Source organism: Columba livia, chromosome 8 (genome assembly GCF_036013475.1).
Source record: "Columba livia isolate bColLiv1 breed racing homer chromosome 8, bColLiv1.pat.W.v2, whole genome shotgun sequence".
Lineage (NCBI taxonomy): Eukaryota > Metazoa > Chordata > Aves > Columbiformes > Columbidae > Columba > Columba livia.
In genome coordinates, this window is record NC_088609.1 from 11,943,208 (window position 1) to 11,970,914 (window position 27,707).

The 27,707-nt window shown below is 43.7% G+C and overlaps 1 protein-coding gene and 1 long non-coding RNA gene across 29 annotated transcripts in view; one reads left to right on the forward strand and one right to left on the reverse strand.

The window, feature by feature from the left end:
- Window positions 1–27,707, reverse strand: part of NFIA (nuclear factor I A) — a 348,817-nt gene that overhangs the window by 174,393 nt on the left and 146,717 nt on the right. The window lies entirely within an intron of this gene.
- Window positions 4,642–7,119, forward strand: LOC135580032 (uncharacterized). Its single transcript, XR_010474059.1, has 2 exons — window positions 4,642–4,999; window positions 5,101–7,119. It is a non-coding gene; the product is annotated as an uncharacterized LOC135580032 (long non-coding RNA).

Consider the following 27,707-nt stretch of genomic DNA (forward strand, 5'->3'; position numbering starts at 1 on the left):
AAGCGGTGGGTTCGGATACACACCGCGTAAGGACTTTCTCCATGGACACAGTGAGGAAGCGACTCGCGCGCCAGCTGAGATCAACAGCAGAAATTCCTCTTTCCTTCGGCAAAGCCAGGCTTGCATCCTCTGTCTACAAACGGATTACCTATAAAATTCTCAGCTACAAGGCTTGTGTAATTTCAGTCTAATTCCAGAGAGAAATAGTAAAAACAAAATTTTAGAGCTTTCATGTGTGTCTTAATAAGACACCATCCCCCAAATGCTGCTCCCCAAGAAGAAACGGAGGTGGCACTGTCACCTCCCCCTTTCTTTTGGTTTGCTTAATGTTCGGAAACTCCGAACTTCAGAGCACAAGAGGATGAATTTATGATACGGGAGGCATCAAGTGCAAGCCCTAAGAACAGAGACACAATTAACAGCTAATGTATGTGTCTCATATTCCTCCTTTTGCAAAGCAAGAACACAGCTACATTTTAAAGTTTTGTTAAGCAGTATTATACAGGACAGATCCCACATAGCACTTTCTATTATAAAGTTAAATATGAATGGGAATTACACTACATTTTCTTCTACTACGAGTTCATTTTTGGAAAGCCACAAACAAGTTGGCGATTAACATCAGTCATCCCAGACTTCAGACAACGCTGCTACAAGCTGGGAAGTAGAGGTATTAAAATTTATGTTCACCACTTGCAAAACTATTAGCTAGTTTGGAATGCACATACATATTTTGTGCATATCCACCCTAAAAAGCCATAACGTTACGTTCCGCATGTCAATATAAAATTTGCAATGACTCCCTTTTAGATATTAATTTCAGTGAAATAGTTAGCCCTAGTGCCTGCAGAACGCAAGATTAAAATAAGTATTTTATTTCTCAATCTATGTAAAGAAGAGAACTATTCCCTTGAAAAATGTCCCCTTGATATATTTTGTAAATAGGTTAATACAATTTGAAATTAAACTCGATTCTGCTGCATGATATTATAATGTCAGAAATGCATTCCAGAGGAAAAGCTGGCATTAATCATCGATTCGAGAACACAGTTACTATTCCACCATAAAGCAGTGATGCCCACAGAAGGTTACACAGTCCACATGAACAGAAGACGCTCACCAGCTCAAGGAGTTGCTGTCACCGGCTTAACTAAGCCCGGCGAGCAGCCTTAAGCGTGGTTTGTGAGAGCGGAGCCTGTGACCTCCATCCCAGCACTGGGTCCCAGCCAGGTGAGGTCTGGGCATTCTCCGAGTATGAACACAAAGCGCTTTCAAAGGCTCACACAAAAATGCAGGTGAGTTAAAAGAAGATCAGTTTTTTAAAAAACCTCTATATCCCGACTTTGCATTCTCTCAGATTTTGTTTAAAGCTGGGGAGAGAGAATGCCTCTTGGAAAACTTGGAAAGTGATTATGATTCTCCTTTGGGTTTTACCCTAAAGTTGTGTTCTACTTCTGTTATTTTACAAACATAACAATCTCAAATAGAACAGAACCTGACACATTATTTACTCAGCCACCAGCCCTTAACTATCCCTTACCAAGGCTCAGTCACCTCACCTTTCTCCTCAGACATCCACACCCCCACTTATCCACTTTCCTCCATTTTAACCTTGTGTCAATGTTTTCTATCTTCTTTTTCCTTTCTCTCTGCTTCCCTCTCATTCTTACTACAGTTATTACTTAACCTTCAGGTACCCACTTAAGCAACCCACCAAATAGCAATAATGATCGCACAGAGTCAATAGCGTGGTACATAATCACCTTGCCTACTGTGCTAATGTCAGTTATCTTTTCCTAATGTACGTGACACGCTTTATCTTTGCCGAGTGGCAAGAGCGAATTACATTTGTTTGGGATCAGCTATTGTTACTGCACCTGGGATTTTTTTTTTCCCAGTTCTTAAACTGTGGGTTTTTGTTTGTTTGTTTTTAAGCAAAAAAGAATGTATCAACATGTAAAGAAAAACAAGAAAGAAGTAATACAAGATTCTCCTGTCACATCCATGCAAACTCCTCTCTGAAGATGATGGAGCTCCACTGGCCAAATGATGCTCCTGTGACATCCACACTGTTTTAACAGCTTTAACTGTGCCACGTTACTGCCTGGATGCTACCCAGAGACAGGGCACACCACCTGCAGCCCTCTGTTGCCCTACAAGTTATATTCTTTCACCCCTTATTTACTGATTTTTGGGGGTTTGGTTATCTGGCTTTATTTTTTTGATAGCTCTTTTTTTTTTTGAAGTACCAACAGCCAGGTCTCTCCTGAGGAAGACCACGCCAGGCAGAGGGATGAGCTGCAGAGCTGGACACTGGACAAGGAGGATCCATTGCAAAGCTGGATGTTCCCAGAACCCTACGTGCCAAATTGGTAACCCAAAGCAAGTCAGGTCTCAGGGTGTAAAGCTCCTGTAATTTGTATTAACTTCTAACGCTCTCCTGGCCGTGAAGCCGCAGCTCCGGGGCAGGCAAGCACAGACCCGGGTATTTTCCTGGAGGAGTTTGCTCTGAAAAGCTGATTTTGGGGCAACATCAGACACTCTGTAGGCTGCAGTTATCTCTGGAAGTGGAGTGGTTCGGTCGTTTACACCGAAACTGTAATCTGCATAAACAGATCCTCAGAAATGTCCTCTTAGCACTTCAGTTCACTTTTGTAATAGCGCGGGTATATCCAGCCGGCTCCACAGAGAGAACCAATCCAAATACACTGAGGGAAGAATAACTTATTTTACATTTCTGAATCCTTTAATAATATTTGCTCTGAAGGTCTCCTATTCCCTCTACCAGAGACAGAGAGGGAAAGAGAAGGAGAAAGGCAGATACACGTACACAGAGAAACATACGCATTTAACATGATGCCAAACCTTTATCTGGCCTTAAAAACTGGCAGAAGGGCTGACTTCTTTATAGCATTAGACCATTAAAGCTACAAAACCTCAATTAAAAAACTGCCAGAAGATATTTTTTTTTTTACTTTATTCCAGAAGGATATAAAACAAGTTATGAGGAAAAAAATCTGCTTTTTACACGGAAAGTCCAAACCATAATTACTGCCACACTTAATGTTACTGCACACCAGTAGGACTCTAACTTCCATGTAATTATTTTTTATTTACTATTTGTTTTGCACTTTCTATTCTGTAGTTGATAAGGCATAAAAAAATCCAAATTAAATAATATAACGTATCATTAATATGGTCACAAACACACTGAACCAGTCAGTTTTCCCTTAGTTTATTCTTGCCCATAAGCATTTCATGGACAATAGGAAGGAGTGGTGCACAGCACAACCGGGATTCAACCCCAAACAACACCTTCTGTGGCTAGTTTCATCACCAACATGAAAAACCCCTATATTCCTCAAAAATAAATTATGGTAAGCTTTTTAATGAAGTAACAAGAAGACACAGACCCTTTATTTCTCTTTGGCAGGTCTAATTTGAGACGTGGCACGAGAGCTGTGCATGCTCTTAATTGTGTTTACCCTCTTTAGGCAGATTTCAAGATGCAATCCTAGCAAGGTCTCTGGTTTAGATCTTGGTGTTTATCTACCACAGCGGTATCTGTCTCAGGAATATACAGGGCTGATAAGAGGGATAAATCCAATGGGAGCACTAACAGCATAGTAATTGGCCTGTGCCCCAATAGATTTCAATCTGTTTGGGGAGAAATCAAGCTGCAGTGTAGAGGACAGGAAAAAATGAGGGTAGAAGAGGTTGATGCCCATTACTTTGTGCTCTGGAAGAGGCAAACTCAGGACTGAGGAAGGTCACTTCCCATATTCTTTGCAAGCACATCTACCACCAGGAGGACCAGGAGATGTTACAAGACCGGACAGAAAACAGAAAGTTCTCAATACGTGTGGGCACATGATGTTTCTCCCACACGATGGCCATACTCACCCTGGCCAGCTTCCAACTCTTGTAATTACACGCTGGTGACCCACGGACCCCTCGCAGTTTCCATAGGTTGTGTTAGTTTTCATTTCCTATTGTGTTCCTTTGTACTTTCCCAGAATTGCCATGCGCAGCCCCAGAGACACCTGCATTTTGCAGATGAAGCTACGGAACGCCGGGAAGCTTAATTCATTTATTACTGTAAAGCTGGTTTGGTGCTAGGAGGTGCTAAAACAGTGTAAGATCAGTAACGGCAAACCCAGGCAATGCTGGTTATTTTAAGAGGAAAACCAATGTTTCGCGTAGGTTCTCCTTTCAGAGACACACCATGAGAAAGGTATTTTCTAGAAAGACTTATTTTGCACTGACTCCAACCCCTCCGATGGCCCCAGCTCTGCGTGCTGCCTTCAACGCGTGCTTGTTTCCTTTTCCGAGGGGAAAGGAGTTAAACATGAGGAAGTGGGACGTGCGAGGCAGGTTGGGGATGTGCTGCAGGAAAGACAGGGTTAAACCGGCCCTGAGCACTATGGAGCACGTTTGAAGGAAGTCTCACAAAAGTAATTTTAACTCTCTCCGTCTCGCTCCCTCCCTCCCTCATCTTCCCGGTTGTACGTTATTCCTCATTCTTTACATTGCGGTTATATTTATTCCTCGGCCCATTGAGGCTGCATATTAAAAGTGCCAGTTCCAAGCTTCTGCTGTACAAGGAGAAAGAAAGGAAGAAAGGGAAAAAAAAAAAAGAAAAAAGAAAGGAAGAAAAGTGCTGGTATTCAGTTCCTGTGAGCTCTTGCTCACTTTGAGCACTGTTCCTATTACACAATAATGTGTTATTTTGTTGAATTTTGGCATCCATCTAGCTTGTCTGGTCAGGAGCCAAAAAATTAGAGTGTGTCAGTCCACCAGTTCCTCTGCAGAGAAGCGTTCCCCTCGCCCAGCGCGTGCTCCGCGCTCCTGGCCCCGGGCCAGCAAGGGAAATCCATTTTACATAAAGAACGCACAGAGCTCAAGAGCTCCGAGACTTTTTACCTACTAAAATAACTTTATGGACAAATGCCAGTCTGCGAGACACAGGCGGCAGAGAACATTTGGCACCGAAAACAAGGTAAAGCGCTCCGCGGAGGTACCCAAAGTTTTTTTGTGTGTGTGTGTGTGTTGTTGGTTTTTTTTTCTTTTTCTTTATTTCATTATTTTTTTTTTTTCCAGAAACGAGGAAATGGCTGTCAGTGCCGTCGTGGCACGTCACGTGACTTGGCAGCGCCCGCCCCATTGGCCGGCCCCGCCGCCGAGGCAGCCGCCATGTAAGGAGCGGAGAGCTTCGCCCCTCGCTGCATCCTTAAAATGGCGGACCTGCCGCGCGCCCGGCGAGGCGAGCCCAGCCCAGCCACAGCCGCACGGATTCTTTTTTCTTCTTTTTAGTTCCCCCTCTTTTTTTTTTTTTTTTCCCCTCTTTTCCCCCCTCCTTCCCCCTCCGCTGAAGTTTTTATAAACCTTTACAGATTTGAGTAGAAACAGATTTCTCGCAACTCGCTCCGCGTCTCAATTTCACAGCTCAGCATACACTCAGGCACTGTCAAAAGCTTGACAGCGTTCCAGGGAAAATATTAACTGTAAACTTTCCAACAGGAATTGAAGGGCACGCACGGCTCCCGTCAGGATGTCCCCTCCGCCAAGCGCGGACAAAGCCAATGTTTTCACAGGTCCCCAAAGCTCAAAAGCCACCGCCACCCCCAAGATGGTCCCGCTTGGGCGCAGTTAAGCGGGACGGCTCCTCTGCGGCGACGGAGCCTCGCGCTCGCAGCCCGGCCCGCGGAACACTGCATGCTCTGGTGTATAAATATTTGCCTCTGGCTAAAGTTCAAGCAGCCCCTCTGTGGCTGCCAGACACAACAGAAAACCAACATCCAAGGGAAAGTGTTTGCTGCAGCACTGGCCAACGCAGCGCCTGCCAGCGAGGGAACCAAACCGGCCCGCGGGCGCTTATCACCAAGTACCTGGCTGACCGCCACCCTTCCCGGGAAATGGTTAATGTATTTAACGTGCCTGTCGGTAACGTATTTAACAGACCTGCTCGCCCTTGCTTGCACTGAGGGCCTGCCATGTGGGGTCTGTGATGGCAGAGGGAGAACATGTCTCTCCCAAGGGATTAACCCTTTGCTAAGTGAATAATGGAATCATAGAACCACTTTGGTTGGAGAAGATGCTCAAGATAGAGTCCAACCATTAACCCAACAGTCACTAACCCACGTCCCTAAGAACCTCATCTCCGAGTCTTTTAAACCCCTCCAGGGATGGTGACTCCCCCACTGCCCTGGGCAGCCTGTTCCAATGGCCAACAGCCCTTTCCGTGAATAATTCTTTTCCTAATATCCAATCTAAACATCCCCTGGCACAACTTGAGGCCATTTCCTCTTGTCCTGTCACTTGTTACTTGGGAGAAGAGACCAACACCCTCCAAGCTACAACCTCCTTTCAAGTGGTTGTAGACCGCGAGGTCTCCCCTCAAGCCTCCTGTTCTCCAGGCTGAACCCCCAGGTCCCTCAGCTGCTCCTCACAGGACTTGTGCTTCAAATGTCACCAATGCCACCAGTTAGCTCAGGCGCTTTCTGCCCAATTTCAGAAGCTGGGCTGTTATCTCAGGCTGGAACCCGCACGCTCGCACACAAAAGCTTGCAGATGGTTTCTCCTCTGCAGAGCCAACTGCTGGGAAGAGACGACAGAAGAGCGGCCACATACGGGATGTCTTTCAGCAGCAAAAATTAATAGATTTTGAAATATACAGCGCTGCTTGGTGATGCAACGCTGTTTAAGGGATACAAAAATAAATTTTCTCACCCCTCTCCCACCCTCCAAACCAAACATTACTTAGAATCTTCACCAAATAAGGGTAGCAAAATACAAGTAATTCAACTCATGAATCAGCAGCTTCAGATATTCACAAAATCACTGCAGAAAGATAAAGAGAGAAGAAAGAAAAACTATCTAGGGGAACCCTACAGGAGGCCTGGCTGTGATCATGGCTGTTATCATTGCGGTCATCCTTGAACCAGCTTCCCAATACACCAATAACTGTGGTGTTAAAATGCAGTAAACGAACAATGCCAAGACACTGCACATCTGACTTGTTCGTGCCGTAAATTAAACAGGACTTTACTCTGAACAAATGTGAAAAACTGTATTTTGGGAAAATGTCTCAAAGAAAGAAAGAAAGTGGAATTAAGGAGGGAAGGAAAGAGAGAGAGAGAAAAAAAAAAGAAAGCCTTAATATTATAGTTTAACTAAAATGCAAAGAGAGATATAAATAATTATTCTGGCATGGCCTTTAATAAACAAATTTAAGCCACCGAAATATTTGAGTATTTTCTCAGAGTATACATACTGAAGTAGATGTTATATAGCAAGTTGTGGAGTTTGCTATAGCTCTAGATCAGAAAAAAAATCACTACTCCTTATTCCTCTCTTAGTCTAGGTTTAATAAGTCGCAAGTTCACCGCAAGCCCCCACAGATAATCTATCAACTAATCCCATTTTCTACTCCATTTTCTTAATATGAGTCTTAAGGACTCTGCTCGCCCAGTCCGACTCGACGCCAGCCGGTGAGCGGTGGGTGATGTCCGTGCCGTCCATCGCCTTTAGACCTAAGAAGCCCGGCACTAATAGTATCAGGATGGGCTTCCAGGAGGCCCAGGCGAATCATGTGAAAGAGGATCACAGAGGAATGTTCTGTTCCCACTGCGAACAAGACAGAATTAACTCTGAGATGCTTCCTTCTGCTGCCCTGTTTGTCCGAAAGGTCAAGACGATTAGTAGCTCTTGTGTACTCGGAACCCACCGCCAAAACAAAACGTATGCTAAGCTTTCATCTATTTTAAACAGACACACTTAGGAAGGGTCATTTAAGATGTGTTTAAGGTGTAGTGAGTTTTGATTTTTCATTCTGCTTCTTAGCTGCTGTGCAACAACAGCTGCCTGTTAACTTTTTGCTATTTTGAGAAGATTCAAGAAGGTTTTTTTGGAGCACAATTATCTTTTTCTGGTAAATATAAAGAAAGAAACAATGTAGACAGAAGAAAGTAGGCCTGATGTCTAAGTGATCATGCATGAAAAAAAAAACCCAAACACCAAAACCAAAACCCACACAACAGTAAACTGGCAAGCCTAATTCATTAAAACAATTATTCCATCAGGCGGATCTCTATGGAAATATATAGGTTGCTTACCACAGTAAGGATTCCTTTACCGGTCATATCTTTGAACTCCAAAGATTAAAAAGCAGATACACTGAAAGCATTAAAATTGTTCAAGTGCTTTCATAAGGTGTTTGTCTACATTATGCAGAAGAAAAGGTACTTACCAGTTCTTAATTGACTATATATTTAAGAATGATCATAGCAACATATTCAGCATATTACCAACGGGTATGAAATGTTACACCCAATAAATGTTGTGTGACACGTACCTAATGGGTATTCTATCGTGCTCAAAGAGTATAAAACAAATACAGAAAAAATCCCATCCAATTGTATCTTTTTCATTGGGCATCAATGTAAATATAGACTGAAGCAATCAAAATGCTGGAAATATAAATATTCCTTTTAAAGCCACTGAATCCATCACTTTACTAGGAAAGGCTTAGCTATGTTATTTGCAATTCCCTCATTGCACAACAATGTACATTACTGTCTGTAAGCTCTAATTTGGCATGGCGCATCATTAATGACCTGAATGGTGGCTGTTTCACACATACATATTTAATTACAACAGCTGAACAAATTACATATTTATGCTTTATAAAGGGGATTGCCAGTCTAATTCATTTGCTATGCATGCAGGTACAGGGCTCCATCTGCAACAGCATCTGCACAACAAGAGCTAACAATTATCCATTGTAAGTGAGTGAGTGTATCTGGTGAAACCTGTAAGAGATGCAATCGCATTAACCACTTCACTGCCTACAAACTAGTATTTTCTCAATGGACCACAATATTTTAAATAATTTATCAACGATAACACTACTTTGCATTTTCGCAACATCCCTCATCCGAACACCTCGGAGCACTTTATATGCTATAAAAAATTAAGCCTTAAACACTCCTGCGAGGCGACTAGTTCTTATCCCAACAGCGTAGATGGGGGAAGGGGCTGATTCCTCAAAAGGCACCAGGGGCTTCAAGGGACCTGTGCTGATTTACATTATTTTAACCTATGATCCCCAGTTAAAGGTGACTTGCCCTATGTGAAAGGTGAGACACAAAATCAGTGGCAAAGAAAGAGAGTCACATCTCCGTTAAATTAATACAGTGGTTTAAGCCTTAGAAGACTTGGCTTCCATGGGCTTTTGATCAAGCTTAAAATTATTATCCAAAACCCACCATCCCCAATTGTACAAAAAACTCTTACTGAATTATCTAACAAGCCTTCCAAAACATGAGTAATTATTTCTAAAAATTCATGGAGAAATGGCGAGAGATCAGAATGCTGGAAAAATATAAATGTGATCTAAATCTTCCAGAGAGAAGGGAAGAGTAATCCTGGCAGTAATAGTCCAAACTAATGTTTACAGAGTAAAAAATTAACAGAACAAAATCAAAGCACATCAGGGAGACAACTGAGCTGCCTGAACCAATTAGCATTACTGTTTTAGCACTGATATTTTTTGACAAACTAGATATATCTATGGTGTATATCAAGTAGAATTACAGTGTTAATAGAACAATAGGAGTTGTATATTTAGATTCTGGCAAAGTCCCTAGTACAAACTCTCATAAAATTCTGCATGCGCAGCATTATTTTGACTTGATTCTAAAGTTATTGTATGGATTGAAAACTTACTGTAACGTACTAGAATTATGAACAATCACCTCATTTAGTGAAGTACTCCAGGGAAAGCAGACAGTCTGAAAGAGAGCCCCATCTTATTTAAGATCTTTGTTAAAAGAAAAATAGGAAGGGAATGAAAATCGTGCATAGCCACGAAACAGATGTTTGATGTACTTCCAGGAGAACAGAGAAACAAAGAAAGGTGCTAGAAGTTTGGGAGCAGCCTGAGCACAAAATGAATTTAGTTTCAGAAAAGTGGTCAAACACAAGAAGAAAACCAAATAACTACAGAGGCAGAAAAAAATGAGGAAATGTAATGTCAAAATAAGCATACCAGTGACAGCAAAGAGATGATTATACAAGAGCTCGCGGTGTTGTATGGCAGGAGCAAAAGTCAGTGAAACTTCTGGCAGTCCAACATTTTTTAGAAGTGGACACTTTTTCATTACTTTGGGACGTTTAGAAGTAAAGTAGAAAATCAGCGCTCTGCAGGAAAGGCGCTATACTGACAAGGCAAGATCCAACAAGTCCTTTCCAGCTCTAATTTCTTGGGCTTTACAGGAATGTTAAATAGCTTGAGAATCTTCACATAATAAATATATAATAAACCTAAGGATCAGCATAAGTATAGGATTATGAAAAATCATTTCAACTTCAATACCTGAAAGAGGAAGCATTTAGGAATAAATGTATCAACAGCGAAGTTTCCCATTATACTTTGCAGGCTCTATTTAGAAACAAATAGGTCTAAATAGGCTACTTGGCATGGGGCAGCTGTAGGTCAACGTTCTACATCAGACACTGTAATTTGCCATAAGTGCAGAGGTGCTCATTAATTACAGGGAAATTTGAAAGTATCCCTCAGGCCTAGGCTGGAGCTGCCAAAGTGTGCACTGAAGTGCAGGAACCCTCCAGGAACTTCTGCTGCTGCTGCTGCTTTAAAGACACGACGGGGCTGCTCAGTACAAAAGATCGGCTGTCCCACGATGGATATCTCAATTGGAAAAGCTATTTTATCGAATTAACAGCTATGGTGTTCTGTGAGTGCACCGAGTGTCGCAGCTGCTTCCATGTCAGCATCCAGCATCAGCTGGATCTGCTGGCCCCACCGGCTTCCCCCGAACACCCTGCCCTGGTTCTCCCTTGGGCCACGGAGCAAAAATGTGGGACAGAGCACCATTAGAAAGCAAAACAAAACCAACCCCAATCCCTCCCTTTTTAGGGCCATGAATGGTGGAATAGGAATTCCAGACGTCTCCTTCCCTCAGCAGGGCAGCTCCGACTTCCTCTTGGCCCAACCTGCCCGATATTTCTGGATCCTGGCACCGGCGAGTGACGGAGGGAACTCCGCACCGCGCCGAAATCCCGGGCCAGCCGGCATGTCAGCCCTGCACATCGTCCCTGCTGGATCCTCCGTCCTACGTGCACAAGCCCTGGAGTTGTTCAAAGGCTTAAACTGCTCAAAAAGAAACTCAACTATATTTATTTTCAAAAGCCGGGGGGGGAGGTGCGATTGCTTAGTGGACACATGCCAGGCAACGTCTCTGTAATTACATTTTGCTATGTTGCAATGCCTGCTTCTTCTACACCCTTAATTAGACAAGAAAAAAAAAATCAGGAGAAAGATCATCGCAATTTCTCCCCAGCTTCCTGGGTTAACATTACACAGGATCAAGCGCTGCACCTAAATGCCCTGTCACAGGACCTCAGGTGACCTCGTCAACTCTGAAAGCTGGTCAACAATCCTCTTAATGCAGGGGAACACAAGCCACAGGTTTAGCGTGGCCGCTGCGGAAAGATGCTAGCGAGAAAATAAGATTCGTTTAGTGTTTATGTTCCCCTATTCCCCTTTTAGACATAAAAGAGGGCAAAGCAACCCATCATTAAAACTACACTTAAAACCAAGGCGGGGGAATAAAAAAAAAATAGACCATCTCAAAATGCGGTTGAGCGCGAATTGAATTAGAGGGGAATGTGAGCAGGGCTGGCAGGACAGGCCGGGATCAGGGTGACAACGTGACAGGGCAACAAGCTTCAGTCACCCTAAAGGATCAGACATTTTAAATATGGATTTTGATAGCCTGATCTTTAATTTTTTTCAAGTAATGTCGATCAAAAAAGTAGATATACATGTTAGGTTTCACTTATTATTTAATGCTGCACACTCAAAACCAAAAGTTGATGGCTCTTTTCTTAAAAATTCTGCCTTTACACGATATATAATCAAAGTGTTCAAACTACTGGATCTGGGCTTTCTAAAGATGCAGTTTTCTGCTCTGGAACCACAAAAAAAGTATTCTATTTATAGGAAGAAATCTATTTTTATAATATATTATCTGGGACAGTTTGTTTTTGTTTTCTTTTCTTCTGTTTGTTTTGTTTCAGCCAGTTGAAGCATTTATATTAAAAACACGGGGTCAGCTTGCAAGTTGGTATAAATCTGAATACTTCAACTGAAAAGTGATTTTTTTTCCCTCATTATGAGACTGATGCCTAAGTTGCTCCATTTGCATATCCGATATTTCCATGCCTCGTGCCATAATCACTCCTCTACGTAATGCCGCAATTTGCAACTGGAGAGATAATAACGATTTCATAAACGAGATTATAACTCCAGGTATTTAATAAAGCAACAGGAATGCAGGATTACAAAGGAACAACTCAGGTACTGCACTGAAATTCCTCCAGAGGAATTAAAGCTGAACACACACACACACACAAAAAAAAAGCAATAATTGCAAACAGATTTTTGCAAATTTTCCAGCCTTGTTCTTTAGGCAACCATAAGTCTTTAAACTGTCATTTGTAGAACCCCAGCCTGGCCTGTTGCAGCGGGTGCCGGTAACTTTGGTGGCTGCTCCCGTTGGTCCTGCAACACCCAATGCTTGCAGCATCACTGAAATATTCGTCAAACACATACATACAGGGGCCTGATTTAAAAGCTAATAACGAATTGTTTTTTGTTGAATTGCCTGGAAATGTAAAGCTATGGAAGCATTTAGTATCTCGCTGTGCACACGTATAGCTGAGAAATGCATTAAAAGCATCGAGTTGCAATGTCAGACGCTGCTCCGGCCTGGCTGAGGCCTGCGAGGTGCAATGAACTCTCCTCCGAAGAAGTTTACTGTAAAGAGGCCAAGTTGTTCTCTTAAAATAGCCTGTGTTAGCTGGATCCAAGAATTACAGTCCCCTTGGCCAAAGGTGTACAGTCGGGATGACTTCTGCTCCCTCTTGTCAGACCTCCTTGAGCCCAGAACACTCATGTCTCTCTTAAATTAAGAGAAACTGCTTACAGATCAAGAAATTTAATGCCAAACAGGAACGGCGCTGAAAACAAGTCAATATGGGTCAGTCAATGGTCTATCAAGACATGAACTTCTAGCATTTGCCAAGCCTTAGCAGTTGAGAAATGAATCAAAATGTTCCAGGTCTCCAAATTCTCTTGGAACTTCAAATTTCATCACTGCACTTCATCTCCGGCCCAGCCCCAGCCAGTTGGTGCTTTACTGGAGGAGCAACAAGAACTTTTCAGGGAATTCTCTAACCGAGCCCAGCAACCGCTCCAGAAGGGTCAAGATGTGGAAAAACATCTAAAATCTCTCCCATTTCCCAACCCACCTCAGGTGACAGACATGCCAATTACCAGCGGTATTTCCTAGCGTAACGATTGATCTGTTAAATCGATTTGCAGGTAATACTCCTACTGAGCAGCCTCTTGCTGAAAGCAGCAAAAAGAGCTTCTTAGTAACTGTTTTGCTTTGTTTTGAAAACAATACAGATGCACAGTATTTTTTTTTAGTCTGAACAGTTCATATTTTAAAAATCTGATTTAAAAATACATATTTGCATTAACCTGCCTGTGTGTGACTCCTCCAGAACACATATCCCTTTAGCACACATATTTTGGGCTCTGGCACTTTCTGACTTTAGGATGAAGTTTGATGGCAAACTATTATTTTTAATAAGTTCTAAATGTTCCTTCCTTTCTAAGAAGCACAAATTTGCTGCCAACACACGGCTCCGATCCACAGCAATATTTATTGTGCCGATAATTGAACTCCAGTCATATGACTGAAAGAGGCTAACAAAAAAAAAAAAAAAGCTCAAGTGTAATTTCTAGACATCTATAAATTTCTTATTCTTTCTGCAGAGAGGAAGCTCCCTGGGGCTTTCTGGATAGCCTCCGTTTTATTTATCACCCACTCTCTTCCAATCTATGAATGCCATAATTCTTCCTCTTGCAAAGAGATGAACGTGGCCTCAATCACACACTCGCCTTCTATCAACCAGACATTGCTAAGCAGCAGTTACGATAATGGAAAATATTGATGACCCACGGTCCCGGTATCAGTTTCAGTTCCTGTTGGCTAAAAAAGTCAAATTGGAGGCCTGAACCAGCCTACGGTCAATTCTACCCACCACTGCTGCCCCCTCGCTCAGTGCTTGGGAGATGGACATGAGCAAAGACGTTCTCAGAATGATGTTCTGTGAACAGGACAGCGGGATGGACAGACCCTGCGGATCTGAAACAGTTCATCGCGCTGTGAAGCCAGTGAGCTTGACCACAGCAGATTTTGCACTAAGAAAATGTAAATATTGAATTGCCACAGCTGACCTATAACAATAAAAACCAATAGGTTCTGTGTAATCAAAGGTACCTGTGTTTCTTAACAAACAAGTGAGCATTTGCCTTGTAGCTCATTTCTTGCAATGCGCAAGAGTATCTACTTCCAGGCTCTTAAATGGCTTTTTCAGCTAAATGAGCTCCAATTGGAAAGAGGTCATAAATTTTCAAGAAGACCTCCAAGTAATTTTAAATATACTTTATTATTTTCACTTTACTTTGACAATGATATTTTTATTACAAACTTAAAATACTTTTGCAGATTGATTTTATCCTTAGCAGTTTGGAAATAGCAGATTTTTTTTTTTTAGTGCCTTAAACAGGCCTTAATTTAATACCCCTATTTTTGGTTCAATCACAATCAAATCTATGTTTATAATGCTTTCCTGTGTCCAAATAGCTTTCTGTGCTCCAGCACACATTGTTTAATATTTCTGCATTAAAAGAAGCTTCTCATTTTGCTCAATCTAGGTGACTCTGCCAAGAAGTACTTCCGAGCATGAATAAGCCACGAAACATATATTCAAATTCAGATTAAAAATATGCACATTTGAGCTTGGAATGAAGAATAAACACATGGAATCAAACTTTGGCCCTATTAAGGTCAATGAGAAGATCCTAAAAGTGAATTGTTGGTGATTAAGGAGATGTGGGTTCTAGTATCAGCTTCACGCATGGTGCAGATTCCAGCTATCACTGCCCTTTCTTCACAGGTAAAATGGGAATAATGGTGCCCTGCATTGTGGCAGATTTTTGAAAATTTTTTGAAATGTCCAAGCATACTAGTTTTGGTTTTTAAAACATCTCTGAGGAGCAAAACTGTCGCATCAGCCCAAGTTACTGGTCAGATGAGGTCTCGTCATCATCATCGTGCACATGGTCTTTGATTCAGACCAGATCTAGACACTCATTTTTCTCCTTCAGCTCTGCCAGTTCCCACCAACTGAGCAGCTTTCCCTGCAAGTTCACTTTTCCTCTTACTTGCTCTCAGGCTTTAGGGGGGTTGCATTTCTGCTTTCTTCTCTCCCGCCAAACAACGCGATAAGTCAAACCTTGTTTTCCAAACAAATGGGGTACTTCACATTAACAAACAAGCCAAGTCCTGCTGCAAACTGAAAACACTGATAAGACAGTACAAAGAATATTCTCAACTACTGGCCACAATTAAACTTCTTTTCTAATGAATCATTACAGCTGAGCGCACACACTGGAAAATGTTGTCATGGCAGATACCACCAGACCTTCAATTGCCAGCGGCCCGAGGTAAGTTGGGCTATTTGGGTCCCTTCAGATCTTGCCGAGAAATTTCCAGGGCATCCCAGCTTGGGGCAGTGGTTTCTGTCTAAATGACAGCGGCAGAGAACTGCAGCTGAAGAACATTTTTCACAGCTCCTCGAGTGCTTTTTAAAACCCAGCCTCCGGGTTTTGCCACTGCCCAAAGCCAGCTCTGACCAGATCTTCACAGCTGCCCAGACTGGAATCCAGAAAACAAACATACTGTTTTGCATGGGATTCTTTCAGTCTCTTTAGCAATATCCAGCTCCTTTTATTTTATGTATGCACGCATATGTGTGCGTTTATTAGCAGTGAGCAGTATCATATGGCTCTGCACAAAAACCAAGGCTCAGGCAGTTACTTTTTAAGCTTCCCTGCATCAAGATGCAATCGAAATGCCGATGGTGTAGAAAAGCAGTGTCTAGGATGTGAAAGTTGGTTTGCCGTGTAATCTCAAAACCACTCTGACTCCCACTTAATCCCAGTTTCCCTTGGTCTTTCCTTTGTGGTCTTTTCGTACTGTCACTTAAATGCTGGTTTCGCTACGGTTATTTTGGGGATGTGGATGGGTGGCTACGTGTTCCAACCACTCGCTTCTCAAATGCAGTTCGGAGCCATGCACAAGTCTCGCTCCCCTGGGATCCCGCAAGGTTTCAGGAGCTCCACGTGTGCCTTGTTTTGTGCCACTTCATTACCATGCTCGAGAGCCGTTAACACTGAAAGCATTGATACAATAAATTGAACCAAATCCAGTAAAGCCCACGGTAGGATGTACTAAGGCATAATATGGAAACATTAAAACAGCATTGCAGATGCGATAGGCTGTGCGTTACATAGATCAATTATTGGCCAAATACGAATCAAAGCACTGCACAAAAACAAATGTAGAAAAGCTCAATAAGACAGTTCTAGTCCTTTCTCCTGCTTTCAAATGATTCAAACTGGAGGGCATTTAATTTTACCCTTGGGGAGCACTCCACATCTACTACTTTTCTTTGATGGTATGTTTTTCAGTTGTGCTCCCAAGTCCCAGCCTAAATTACACTTCACTCTCCTTAGTGTTCACACCCTTCATACCATCAAAGATCTTCCATATCTTCTCCCTAAGGTGAGCTATACATATTTAGTGTGCCAGACTGTGATAACATTATCCTCAGTAAATAGCACACACATAAGGAACCCATTGACTTAGCAGTCTATCTATGGACCAGGTTGTTAAAGAAATAAGGACAGGGCAATCTGGCCTTAATCTTCATCCATAAATCAATAATACCAGATACCCTCTGCAATTTCTCTTTGTTCTGGCTCTCCGTGAGTATGGTCATTAGAGCTCCCAATAACTGCAAATGAAGCATTTTCTGGGTAGCAAAACAAGGCAAGTGAGAGAACTGACGAACCCCTTTAAGATAAGAGGATGCTGCCATGGAAGTGACCACTTGAGGGGACTTTCACTGCTGATTTTAGTACATTTGCTCATGTTCCTCCTTGTCCCAGGCTGTCCCCATGTCCCTAGAAGCTCACCGAGACGGCAGAGATCCAGCCAGCGGGTGCAAGCCAGGGCAGGTCACCACAGAGGGAGAATTGTCATTATAGTTCATGGGATAAAAGATGGGGAAAAAAAACATTCCTGACCCCTAAATGAGGACTGTCGAGAAGGCCAGCATTTAATGGTTTGTGAACACAAACTCAGAGCTATAAATGCATTGCCCGTTCCCACTATAATCCCTTTTTGAACTGGTTCCCCTGATGAATATAAGGAGTATTGATTTTCAAACCCATGTAGGTTCTTAGAGACAATGCAGACTGACTTAATTATAATCAATAAAATTTACAGACAGTGATGCAACCCAGCAGAAATATTCCTATCAAAAGTATGGCATAAGAATACTCCAATTTCCCTACTGCACTGCTAGAATACGACCTTAATGCATATTTTATTATGTATAGAAGCCTGTCCATGAATCCATCAGAAGATACCTGCATCTCTGCAGTTGCAACTAATTTGGTAGTGTCTCCAGTTACCTTTACACATCTCCAATGGGCAACGGGAGAGGAAAGTTCCACCAGCCTTTGTAAGAGCTGCTACAAGCAACCCTCTCCTTTTGGATATACCCCCAGCTTTCAGTCCACTTACTCTCACCAGCTCTATCTGAAACTATTGCACTGATAAAACGCTAAAGGGCAGCGAGACTGAAGGCGAGATTTGTCTCACCTCCGTGTGGCTGTCTAATGGTTGGGCACGGCCCAAAGCAAAGCGTCGCTGCTCTTTCTGGAGTCGACAGCGAGAGCCAGGCAGTTGCGAAAGCATTTTGCTGGGCTGAAATGCCCTCGGGGGTGCCTCTCCCATCTCACCAAACAACAAGACCAGCCCAGACAACCACCTTAGACCGAGCACCCAGCTTTTAGACAGATCAACTTAGACGAGGTGAACCTAAGCACAAAATTTTCGCCTGGATCAGAGAGTCTGTGGCAAAACCAAAGACGACTGCAAATCAGACTAGGACAGAAATTCCCAAAGCATCCTTCATCTCTTGACAAGGTAGCAAATCAATGGCCGAAGGAGGAATAAGGCAGAAATCTGCATCTAGACTGGCTTCCAAACCTGCTTTCTTCTATTCATCTCTCTGTCACCTTGCATCTGCCTGGATGTTTGACCCACCGTTTGACAAAATCTATCTGATAAAACACGGGACCAAACACTTCACTAAGGTTACAGTGCTCAAATAAAACCTTAAATATGCTGAAGGATGTGAGACACAATGGAAACAGTCAATTTTAGCCCTCAATAGTTCTACAAGAAAACAGCCAGCCTTCACTCTCCAAGTAACTGATGTCTGCAAAATTGTTGTATTACTAATTACCAGTATTAAATTTGGGAGGAAACAATGGCTATAAACTGTTTGACCACTCCTGTGGCCCCAAGCCCACCTTTCTGTTTCCTAAGTGCTTTTCAAACAGCTCTGTACTAACGGCTGCGACTTTCTCTCCGTGACAAATTAGTCGGTGTTGACAGCATAGGCTATCAGTAAGTGTTGAATAGAATCTAAGTAAAAAAACAACAAGAAGATACCTTCTTTTGTAAATACCTTTCAGCTGGCACAGTAAATTACATTGATTCAGAAGTGAGTCATTTCCAACTCTGCACACATTAGCAGCCAGTATTATTCAATTTGAGATTTTAATTTATAACATACTCTTGGTAATGTACTCCCAATACATTCCTCACTTCCCTACCCTGTGACTGACAAAAGATGAAAGATCTTTACTGTATAAATATTTTATATTAAACCCTTCACTCTGCTGTATTTCTTCCATTGTCAGTTCCCATTTGCAAATACTATACATTGTCCAAAAAAAGTGCTGATCTCGGCAAAGGGCATGCGCTTGTCGGCAGCCCTGCAGCTCCGGGAGCCGCGGCTCTGCTGCCAGGGCAGGACTGCGAGCAGAGCTCCCTCCTTTGGGGCTGAACTCTGCTGATCCAGGGACTTGGGCATCTCACAGCGCTGGATGTGGCCACGATGCCCACGGGCCCTGGGGGGACTAAATTTAGGGACACGGGCAGGAGCAAGGAGGCCGCCTGTGGCTTTGCAAGCAGAAAATGCCTCTGCTCCGGCTTTCAGCCCTTGAGCTGGGTGAGAACGAGAGAGGAAAAATGCCTCTTTGTTAAGTAAAGGTTTTACAAACTCTCCCATCACCTCGTCTCGGGGTGAAACTGTGTCAGCAGGCAAGATTAGATAACTTGACCTAAATCGTCCTGGAAATCTGTGGCAGACCTCAGCTCAGATCTCCTGACATCCTGTCGTGCGTATTACTGACAAGACCAACCCTAATCTAGCAGGAGAATCCTTTCCCAAACCGTTACTTAGTCAGGGCTAAATGCCACGACCAGACATCCACGGTAAAACCCTCCTGGCTGAGGCCAGATTTGGCTCCTATTTCTAACCCGAATCACAGGAGACTTCTAACCACCAGCTACACACACTGCTTCTCCTGACACTTACTGCTATTCTTGCTTGTTAAGCACTTGCTATCTCATCCAAAAATACTCCCTGTCCCATGAAGTGCACAAAACAGAGGTTATTTATCCTGCTTGAGGCCAGTGCTTTAATCAAATTAACATCGCTGGTTACTGTTCGGTCTCTATCAGGCTTCACAAGGTCCTTTGGTCGACCACTCCTATTTTCTGTGGTCATCGAGAAGAATTATTCTGGGATCCTGCAGTCTAGACCATGCAGGTATTTCATCACTAGATTTAAGGCAGCACGTGTGAATGCGTTAACCTGCTCGGATACATTAAAAATAATTTCAACTGGGCTAAATTACCTTTATTATCAACCCTGGTAATTCCACCGCAGCCATTTTCTTGACTGATGTACGGAACACTATGAAATGAATCCTCTGAGAAGATGGAAAAAAACAAGACAGTGATCAATGGATTCAATTAGTTACAGTATAATTCTACCAAGATGAAAAAGATCAAGACGCAACGCAACTTCTCCAGTTCCGCTAACAGAAGATATAGAGAACTTGCCACTACTTTGGTTTTTTGTTTTTGTTGTTTAAACTCACTGTAACTACTAATCTGTGCAATGCAGAAGGAGAGGAATTACCAACAGTACTCAGCAAAATATTGGCAGTACTGAGAGGCTGTGCCACAGGTGGAGGCTCCCAAAGAGTGTTTTAATGGACTAGATACACATTATGTCTGTATTTCTTCACACATAGAAAGCGTTATAGCAACAGAGAGATTTCTCTAATGACAACAAAATAAAACCTTCCCAACAGCACATCCAAGCAAGAAATAACAATGCTGTCGCTACGCTGTGGAGGAACAAATTTATCTTCTAATAATTCCCTCAACGTTTCCAAACTCGACGCTTTCAGCATCTTTCCCGCATAATGCCAGGAAAGCAGATTCCCTTAATGCGCGGGTCATCAGAATTACACTTTGACTCCGTGGCGCACAAACGTCTCTGCGCCACGCGATGTGACAACTCCTTGTCACCGGGGTCACCAAACACGGGCACGTCCCGGCAGCTGATGCCATTTGTGGTAAGAGAAACGGCCAGGAGGCCGTGGCAGGGATGGGAAGGCACGAGGAAGAGCATAAAGACACATTTTAGTTAATCACGTTATTAAGATCTTCATCACCGAGAGTACTTAGCACATGGAAATAGTCAGTTTACAATATCGGAGCGGAGCAATCTGTATATTACACCCGGGACATTACAGCACCGGGAAATATGTAAATGTCATCATCTTAAAAGATAAAGGCATGTAGAGAGTAGGGCTTTTTTGCATGTAAAGGAAATAAGATGAATGAATAAAGCTGATCAAATGATTAATAGAATCCATAATCTTAATCTTATTATTTCTAAAGAAGAAAAGGCTGTTCAGTTAAGAGCTAGTCGTCTCCATTTCATTAAGAACAATTATATTCCAACTGATCGAGATCTACACTGCACAGCCCTCACAGCAGACACATTTTTATATTTCCTGTCATTTCAGCGAGACGAACAAAGTTGTTGGGGATTTGCGAGGCGAAAGCTCCGGAGATGGGTGTAAACAGATTTGAAACAACAGATCTGGCCGGGGTGATGTAGAAACCCCCCCGCTCCCTCCAAAGGAACACAATGCAAGGCAACCATGTGCTTGTTTCAAGACGTCTAAATCCCAGCCACGCTATCAATCTGAAAAGGGGAAAAAAAAAAAAACAAAACAAAAAACACTTTATAAAATGTTTTCACACCCTGTTGGGTTAAGAGACAGTGGGTATTAATCCTACGGCTGCTACCCCAAGCTTCCTCTTTGTGGTCAGCAGAGGAGCTGTGTGGTTGGGCGGAAGGAGTCCAAAGGCGTCTATTTTTTCCTCTCTTTTTTTTTTTTTAAAAAAAAACCAGAAATCTGTGTTAAAACAAGAGAAAGTGGACCAGTTACACAGCAAAGCAAAAACCACAGCCAGCCCTCTCTGCTGTTGCTTTCCCCCTAAATGTGGCCTACAGCGATTCTGCTTTCCAAAAAAAGGTTTAATTTAAACCATACAGTGCTACAAGCTGCCACGTTTCCAAATTCCACATTCTTTTCTAATCTGTGCACTTCAGAACTGACAAATTCTGCTTCCAACGGTACCCAGACTAACTGCGATGAAGAAATCGCTGCGAACCCACCATCGCTCACCTCGATAAGGAACACAGACCCCCCCGCCTGCCCCCGGCCTCCAGATTTTGCTGAACTTTTAAAATTAACATATTTAAGGGGCCAGATTCAATATTTGTACAGTCTTTAGCTCTCTGGGGAGACTTTCTGCACAGTGAGAAGAGCATTTCCAGGACTCAGGGAGCAAGGGGGGTGGAATTCCCAGTCTGGTATAAATCCCCAAAACTCCCCCGACGACTTTGCAAGAGCAATTTGCACCCGCTGAGCCGCTGCCCTGGGCGCTCCGTTTGCACAAACCCACACGGCCGGCGACGCTGGCTCTTCTCCACCCGCCAGCCCACAAAATGTGCGGCGCAGAAGAGCCTTCCCTCGTGTCAAGTTCAGTAAGTAACATTCTCGGACGGGAGGAAGGGGCAAAGGGGACGTTCTGCTTTGTCCTCGAGCACAAATGGCCCTTGATGACATTGAGTGTAAGAGGAGCCCAAAATTTTGCCCCCCTGCAGAAAGGAATGGCCCTTGGTGACCTAGAGAGGCTGCAAAAGGAGCCCAAAATTTTGCACCGCTGCAGAAGACCTGGAGGGGAGGGACCAAAGGCTCGAAGAACCATCGCTGCAGAGTCTGTCCAGCTTAGGGACAGACTTGAAAGGTGACTCCAGGGCTGGGGACACAAACGCTGCCACATCAGCCAAACACAAAGGGACAGCCCCGTGGCGGCACAGCCTGTTTGGGGTCCCCCAAGCACCCACATTCCTGTCCAACTTTACGCTGTCCCAAGCTGGAGGAACACCTGGGCCACCACTGTCATCCTGGAAACAGCTCACCCACACTTTTTGACTTGCAAGGCACACAAGTGAGCGGTTTGGGTTGCCCAGCAGCTGGGTTTATGTCTGTCCCGGGATTATTTTGGCCCGCCTGCAGCTCTACAACAAGCAACCGTCCATACGACTTGTCAACGCAGGATAACAGCATCAGCCCTTTGGTAGCCTCAGGGCTCTCATCTTAACCAACATGATAATTTTAGGGCACATACACAAGTATTTATTTTATCTCCTGCAAACAACCTGTGGCAATCTGCTGCACGACGAGGCGCAGGGCTACGGAAAAGCGACTGCATGGATCCGACTCCAGCGAAACGGAGGCAGCGCAGCCCGTTTGGGCTCCGCACCTGCTTTCTGCCGGGGCCGCAGCCACCAGGCAACTCCTCCTGCCAACCCGGAGCAGAGCAAAAGCATATGTCACATCTCAGAAATCATGGCATTTTCAAACTCCTTCTCTTTTTTTTCTCTTTGCCTTCTGCTTTCTGATCCATTAAAGTGCAGACGAGGAACATTTTCAGGCTTTTCTCAAGAGTCAGAAACTCAAGCTTTACTTCATTTTTTTTTTTCCTGCACCCCTCCCCACTTTTTTTTTTTTATGGCAGCTGAGATGCACATGGAAATCGTTGGGTACCTGGAACGTTAAGGAAAACATCAAACCTTGTGAGACCTACCATAGGATCAACTGCCTGGTAACCGCACGCATCTTAAACCACCGTTTAAATCACCAAATAGTTCAGCTCAATGTTTACTTTCAAGTAATGTCAGGAGTCGAGTGCAGAGACCAGGTTCTTAGCCAGTGTAAATCCATTTAAGTCGTGGGCTCTTTCCCCGCTCCAGAATCGTTGTGTTTATATTCAGACAATACGCTCGACAGGCACCAGATGAGCGTTCTTAGCCTCAGCTCAATGATTTTTCTGGAAATGGAAAGAGCTTAGCTGTGGGATCCCTGCCAGGGTAGGAACTCTGGGTTTGTTGGTTTTTTTTCTGAGGTTGGGGTTTTCAATAGGAACCGAGTCCCTATTTCCATGGTGCTCCTTTGAAAATCCAAGCCCACATTAATAAACCTGATCGAGTCCTTTTTAAAAAGAGAAATAGTATGAAACTGGCACAGAATAAAAAAACGATGTTGATGCAACACATGCCTTAACAAGTCAGTGAAAAATTCAGATTTAATACCAGCATAAACCTGAATTTTTATCACTTCTGCCAGGGCAGTCCAATAAGGCCTTAAGTTTGAGTAAATGTCAGTCATTCTCAGTTGTCCCACTAGTAGTCCCGTAATGGGATGTGCTAGCCAAAAATGGAAAGGAGGCACAGCATCTGCTTATGTTTAATTTATTTTTGCATTTTGGCGTGTTGTCCCAGGAGAATCAATGTTTTTAAGTGGCTGCATCTTTTTGAGCCAACTTGCTGTCCTTTGCTAACACATCAAGGACACGTTTCTGGAAACGGAACATACTCCCATTGAAACCAGAGAGGTACAGGTATGGTGACCTTACATTTTTAAAATTTAATAAGCGTTTTTAGAGTGAAATTCCCCCAGTTTCACTCAAATTGAACTCTAGATTCCCCCCTTCAACAAAGCCGCAATTCTCATTAGCCGGAGTTAATGTGCACGGATCACAGAAGGAAGAATAAATCCACTTAAGGCAGTTCAGCATGCTGGCAAACCACAGCACACTGGGCACTGATGTCCAGCTTCTCTAGATTAATACAGAATAACTGGGGGCTAAAATCAACCCACAGTGGCCGTAGAATGTGATGGCAACGGCACCGGCGTGGGTGCCATCAACCCAACAACGCTCCCAAGGGAATAACATGTTCCTTTTTAAGCACGGCTAAAATAAAGAGCAAGAGGGGCTCGGTGCACACTTTCGATTTTCGAATGCTAATTTCGTTTTAATAGTAAGCTGCTTGTTTAAGGAGTAGAAGTGCTTCTGAAACACAAAGGTGTATGGATGTTGTTATAACTAAAACGGGGCTGATCGCTAGTTTTTTAACAATTTGGTAACAAGAAAAACTGGTCACACGCTGGGACGTTTTATGCCAAGTCTCAGTCAGAGCAAAATTTTATGGTCGAGTTATAAACCCTTGAAAATAAGGGTTTATAATAGAAATGCTGACAGACCCTTAATTATAGCAGCACTAGCGGGCACTGTTGTAATAAGGCCCACATATTTTCCTCTTTGATCATTATTTATAGGATGCATTGGAAATCATCCCATTCACAACTGTATGCCCGCTCAGCTAGGCGGAGTTTTATCCATTAAGGCAGGGAAATACAAAGTCGGCTGTTGGAGAAAGCCGGGGGCTTTACCTCCCGGCGTTCCTCGAGCCGCGGCAGTGACTGATGCCTTTACTCTGCCGGTTTGTATAAGAGGTTGAAGTTCAGGCTGGTGCAGTGCAGCATTCCCCGGGACCTGCTGCCTCTTTAGGCAGGCGATTAATCACTTGATCGATAGACCATATGATTAGGCACTAATAGCTGATAGGAGGAGAGAATAAACAACCATAAATTTGCTTTGTACTGAGTAATCCAAGTGTAAGAGAGGTCAGATAATGGCCACATAAGGTCATGTTGCCTAAGGAGCCCATATGGGAAAGATGGAAGATACATACATTTTTAAATATCTTCCATTATTATTGTATTGCTGGGCAGGATTGGGGGTGCGGATGTGCCCCTCTCTTTGAGCACGGTCAGCCTGTTGTGCTCCAAAGCGCCGATATCAAACAGCGACAGCCGTTTCCACATCAAGAATAAAAAGCAACCTCAGAAACCTCAGGTCGTGTGATGGTTTCAAACTAAACATCCGCACCAGCTGAGGCGGGTGCAATTTCACTGACAGCGGGAGGTCCAGGCCGTCGGCTCCGTCACCAGAAATTGGGTGGATGTGGATGGCCCATGTCCCCAGCTTTGCCCCCACTGTCCCTGGGCTCTCCGTGGGTGCAGGTCCGGCCGCCGCCGCAGCGCCCGGGCAGGATGCTCAGCACACAAACTCGCCTGCCAAGGGCCATAAATCTCTGGCTCCCCACCCCCTAGCCCTCCATTCCTGCCTCCTGCCTCTTCCCCTGCAGAAAAAACGGGCTCTTCAGGACTCAAGATGCAAAACAGGTTTACAGCCTTTTTTTTCCCCCCCTTCTTTTTTTTTTTTATTTTATTTTACAGTAAACGTTTCTTTTGTCTATGGCAACGAATTCGAGAAGAAACAGAAATGGCTGGGTAAAAGGAAGAAAAAAATACTTCAGTCACCCCAACAAAGGCAAGGAGTTTACAAACCTTCCCCGTCAGCGCCTGGGCGCAGGCAAAGTACTTACTTCATTAAGTTGAAACAAAACTCGACCAGTAAAACCGTCAGCTCCGTCCGAGACAACCAGCAGGCCCCTTGCAGCATGTTCCCGATTGACCATCAGCAGACTATGTAAATCGCTTTTTTCTGCCAAACAATCGTGGGGATAAATGCCCTCCTTTATCTTTGGGGCTATTTCTAAACTCCCTTTTCTCAACGGCGGGACATTCATGGGCCACAATCTTATTTTGTTGCTTCTCAGCGACAGTGGGAAAGCGCTTTCAGGGCTGCCGGGCTCTCCTGCCACCGCCAATTCCTTCCTCTCCCCCCTCCCTGGACATTAACTGTGTGCATAAGCATGTAACAACACATCCTGGTGTTCAAAACCAGGAGTCGAGGATGCTGTTTGCCTCGGTTTTAAAATGAAGCTTTGCTCCAGCTACCACTGAGGCTCTTGAGTTTCAAAGAGCCCGAGCTTGGAGTGATCCCACAATGCCGAGCAATTCAAAATCACTGGAGTGCTGCAAGGACTCCACGTACACTTGACTTTGTGAGTCAGCACACACTGCCTAGACCTGTGCAAAATCACCACTGCACTTCCAATCCCCTTTTTTTCCCGGTTTATTTGACACCTGTGTTGCACTGCAGACCACTCCGGCCACCCGCACCCACCTGAAGAGCAGCTCCTCATCCTCACGCCGGCGCGGACACGAGTTCTTTGGGTCCTGCCCTCCCTCGTTTTGCTTGGGAAGAAAGTCTTCTGCCATCTCACACAAACACGCTTGACTTTGGAGGTGCAGACATTCTAAAGAAGGCTCCTCAAAAATCTGGAGGATTATGCGAACACCAAGCACCAAGTGAGCCACGTACTTGGACCATAAGCTGGGTGATGTCCATCCCAGGGATGGACACCTTCCTCCAGCAAGGACTCTCTAAAACAACTGGAGCAATCATAAGAAAGTGTTCATTTCACCTAACGTTTTTATTTGTTTGCATACATTTTAGCTACAAAGCATTTTCTCCTGCAATACCTACTACTCTTTTTTCTTCCCAGTTCTGCTGGAGCATCATCCCTGGCCAGTCCTGCCAGGGAAGGTGCAGCCTCCAGCTACAGAACTAAAGGCAAATCCTCCTGAGAAATATCCACAGGTTTCACTTTAAAAATTGATTTCCTTCTGGTATTTAGCCCTCCTGGCATTATTTGTCCCATTGTACCTCAGCCTCACTGTTTGCTTCAGAAGAAATACAACTTTTATAACTATCAGTTACTCTTGCAAATAATATTCCTGGGTGTAATTACATTTCAACCCACCGGTGCAGTTGTCTGGTTTATTCAGCCAGTGCATCCTTAGCCATCTGCTCTAGGTTTAATTTTAAACGTTAACCTAAGAGTAGAAGGGTGTTTCCCGTGATGAATTCATTCAGACCCATCCAGCCTATATTTATTTGTGCCATAAATAAGGAGCAGGAGAACAAAAGTACAATTATCAACAAAAATATGAAATATTACTGATCTGCGTGGCTGGACTCACTCTGCTCTAACTAATCTTCTTAGTTTTCCTCAGTTAAGGGTGAGTGAGAGGATATACATCTAAGTGCAGACCTCCCTCTCCCCACCCTTTACCTCCCTCGGTGGTTAAAGCAGCCAGAGCTGTTACCCTGCAATGTGAAATCTCACGTGCTCTTCAAGGATACTGACATTTATTTCATTAATTTTCCTCCTGAACTTACACAGTGGGCCCGTATTCAAAAAACGCGCATGAATAATGCAGATTTTAAAACCGCATTATTACAAAAGATGTCGAGTTCACACACTGTCAACACTAATAAACT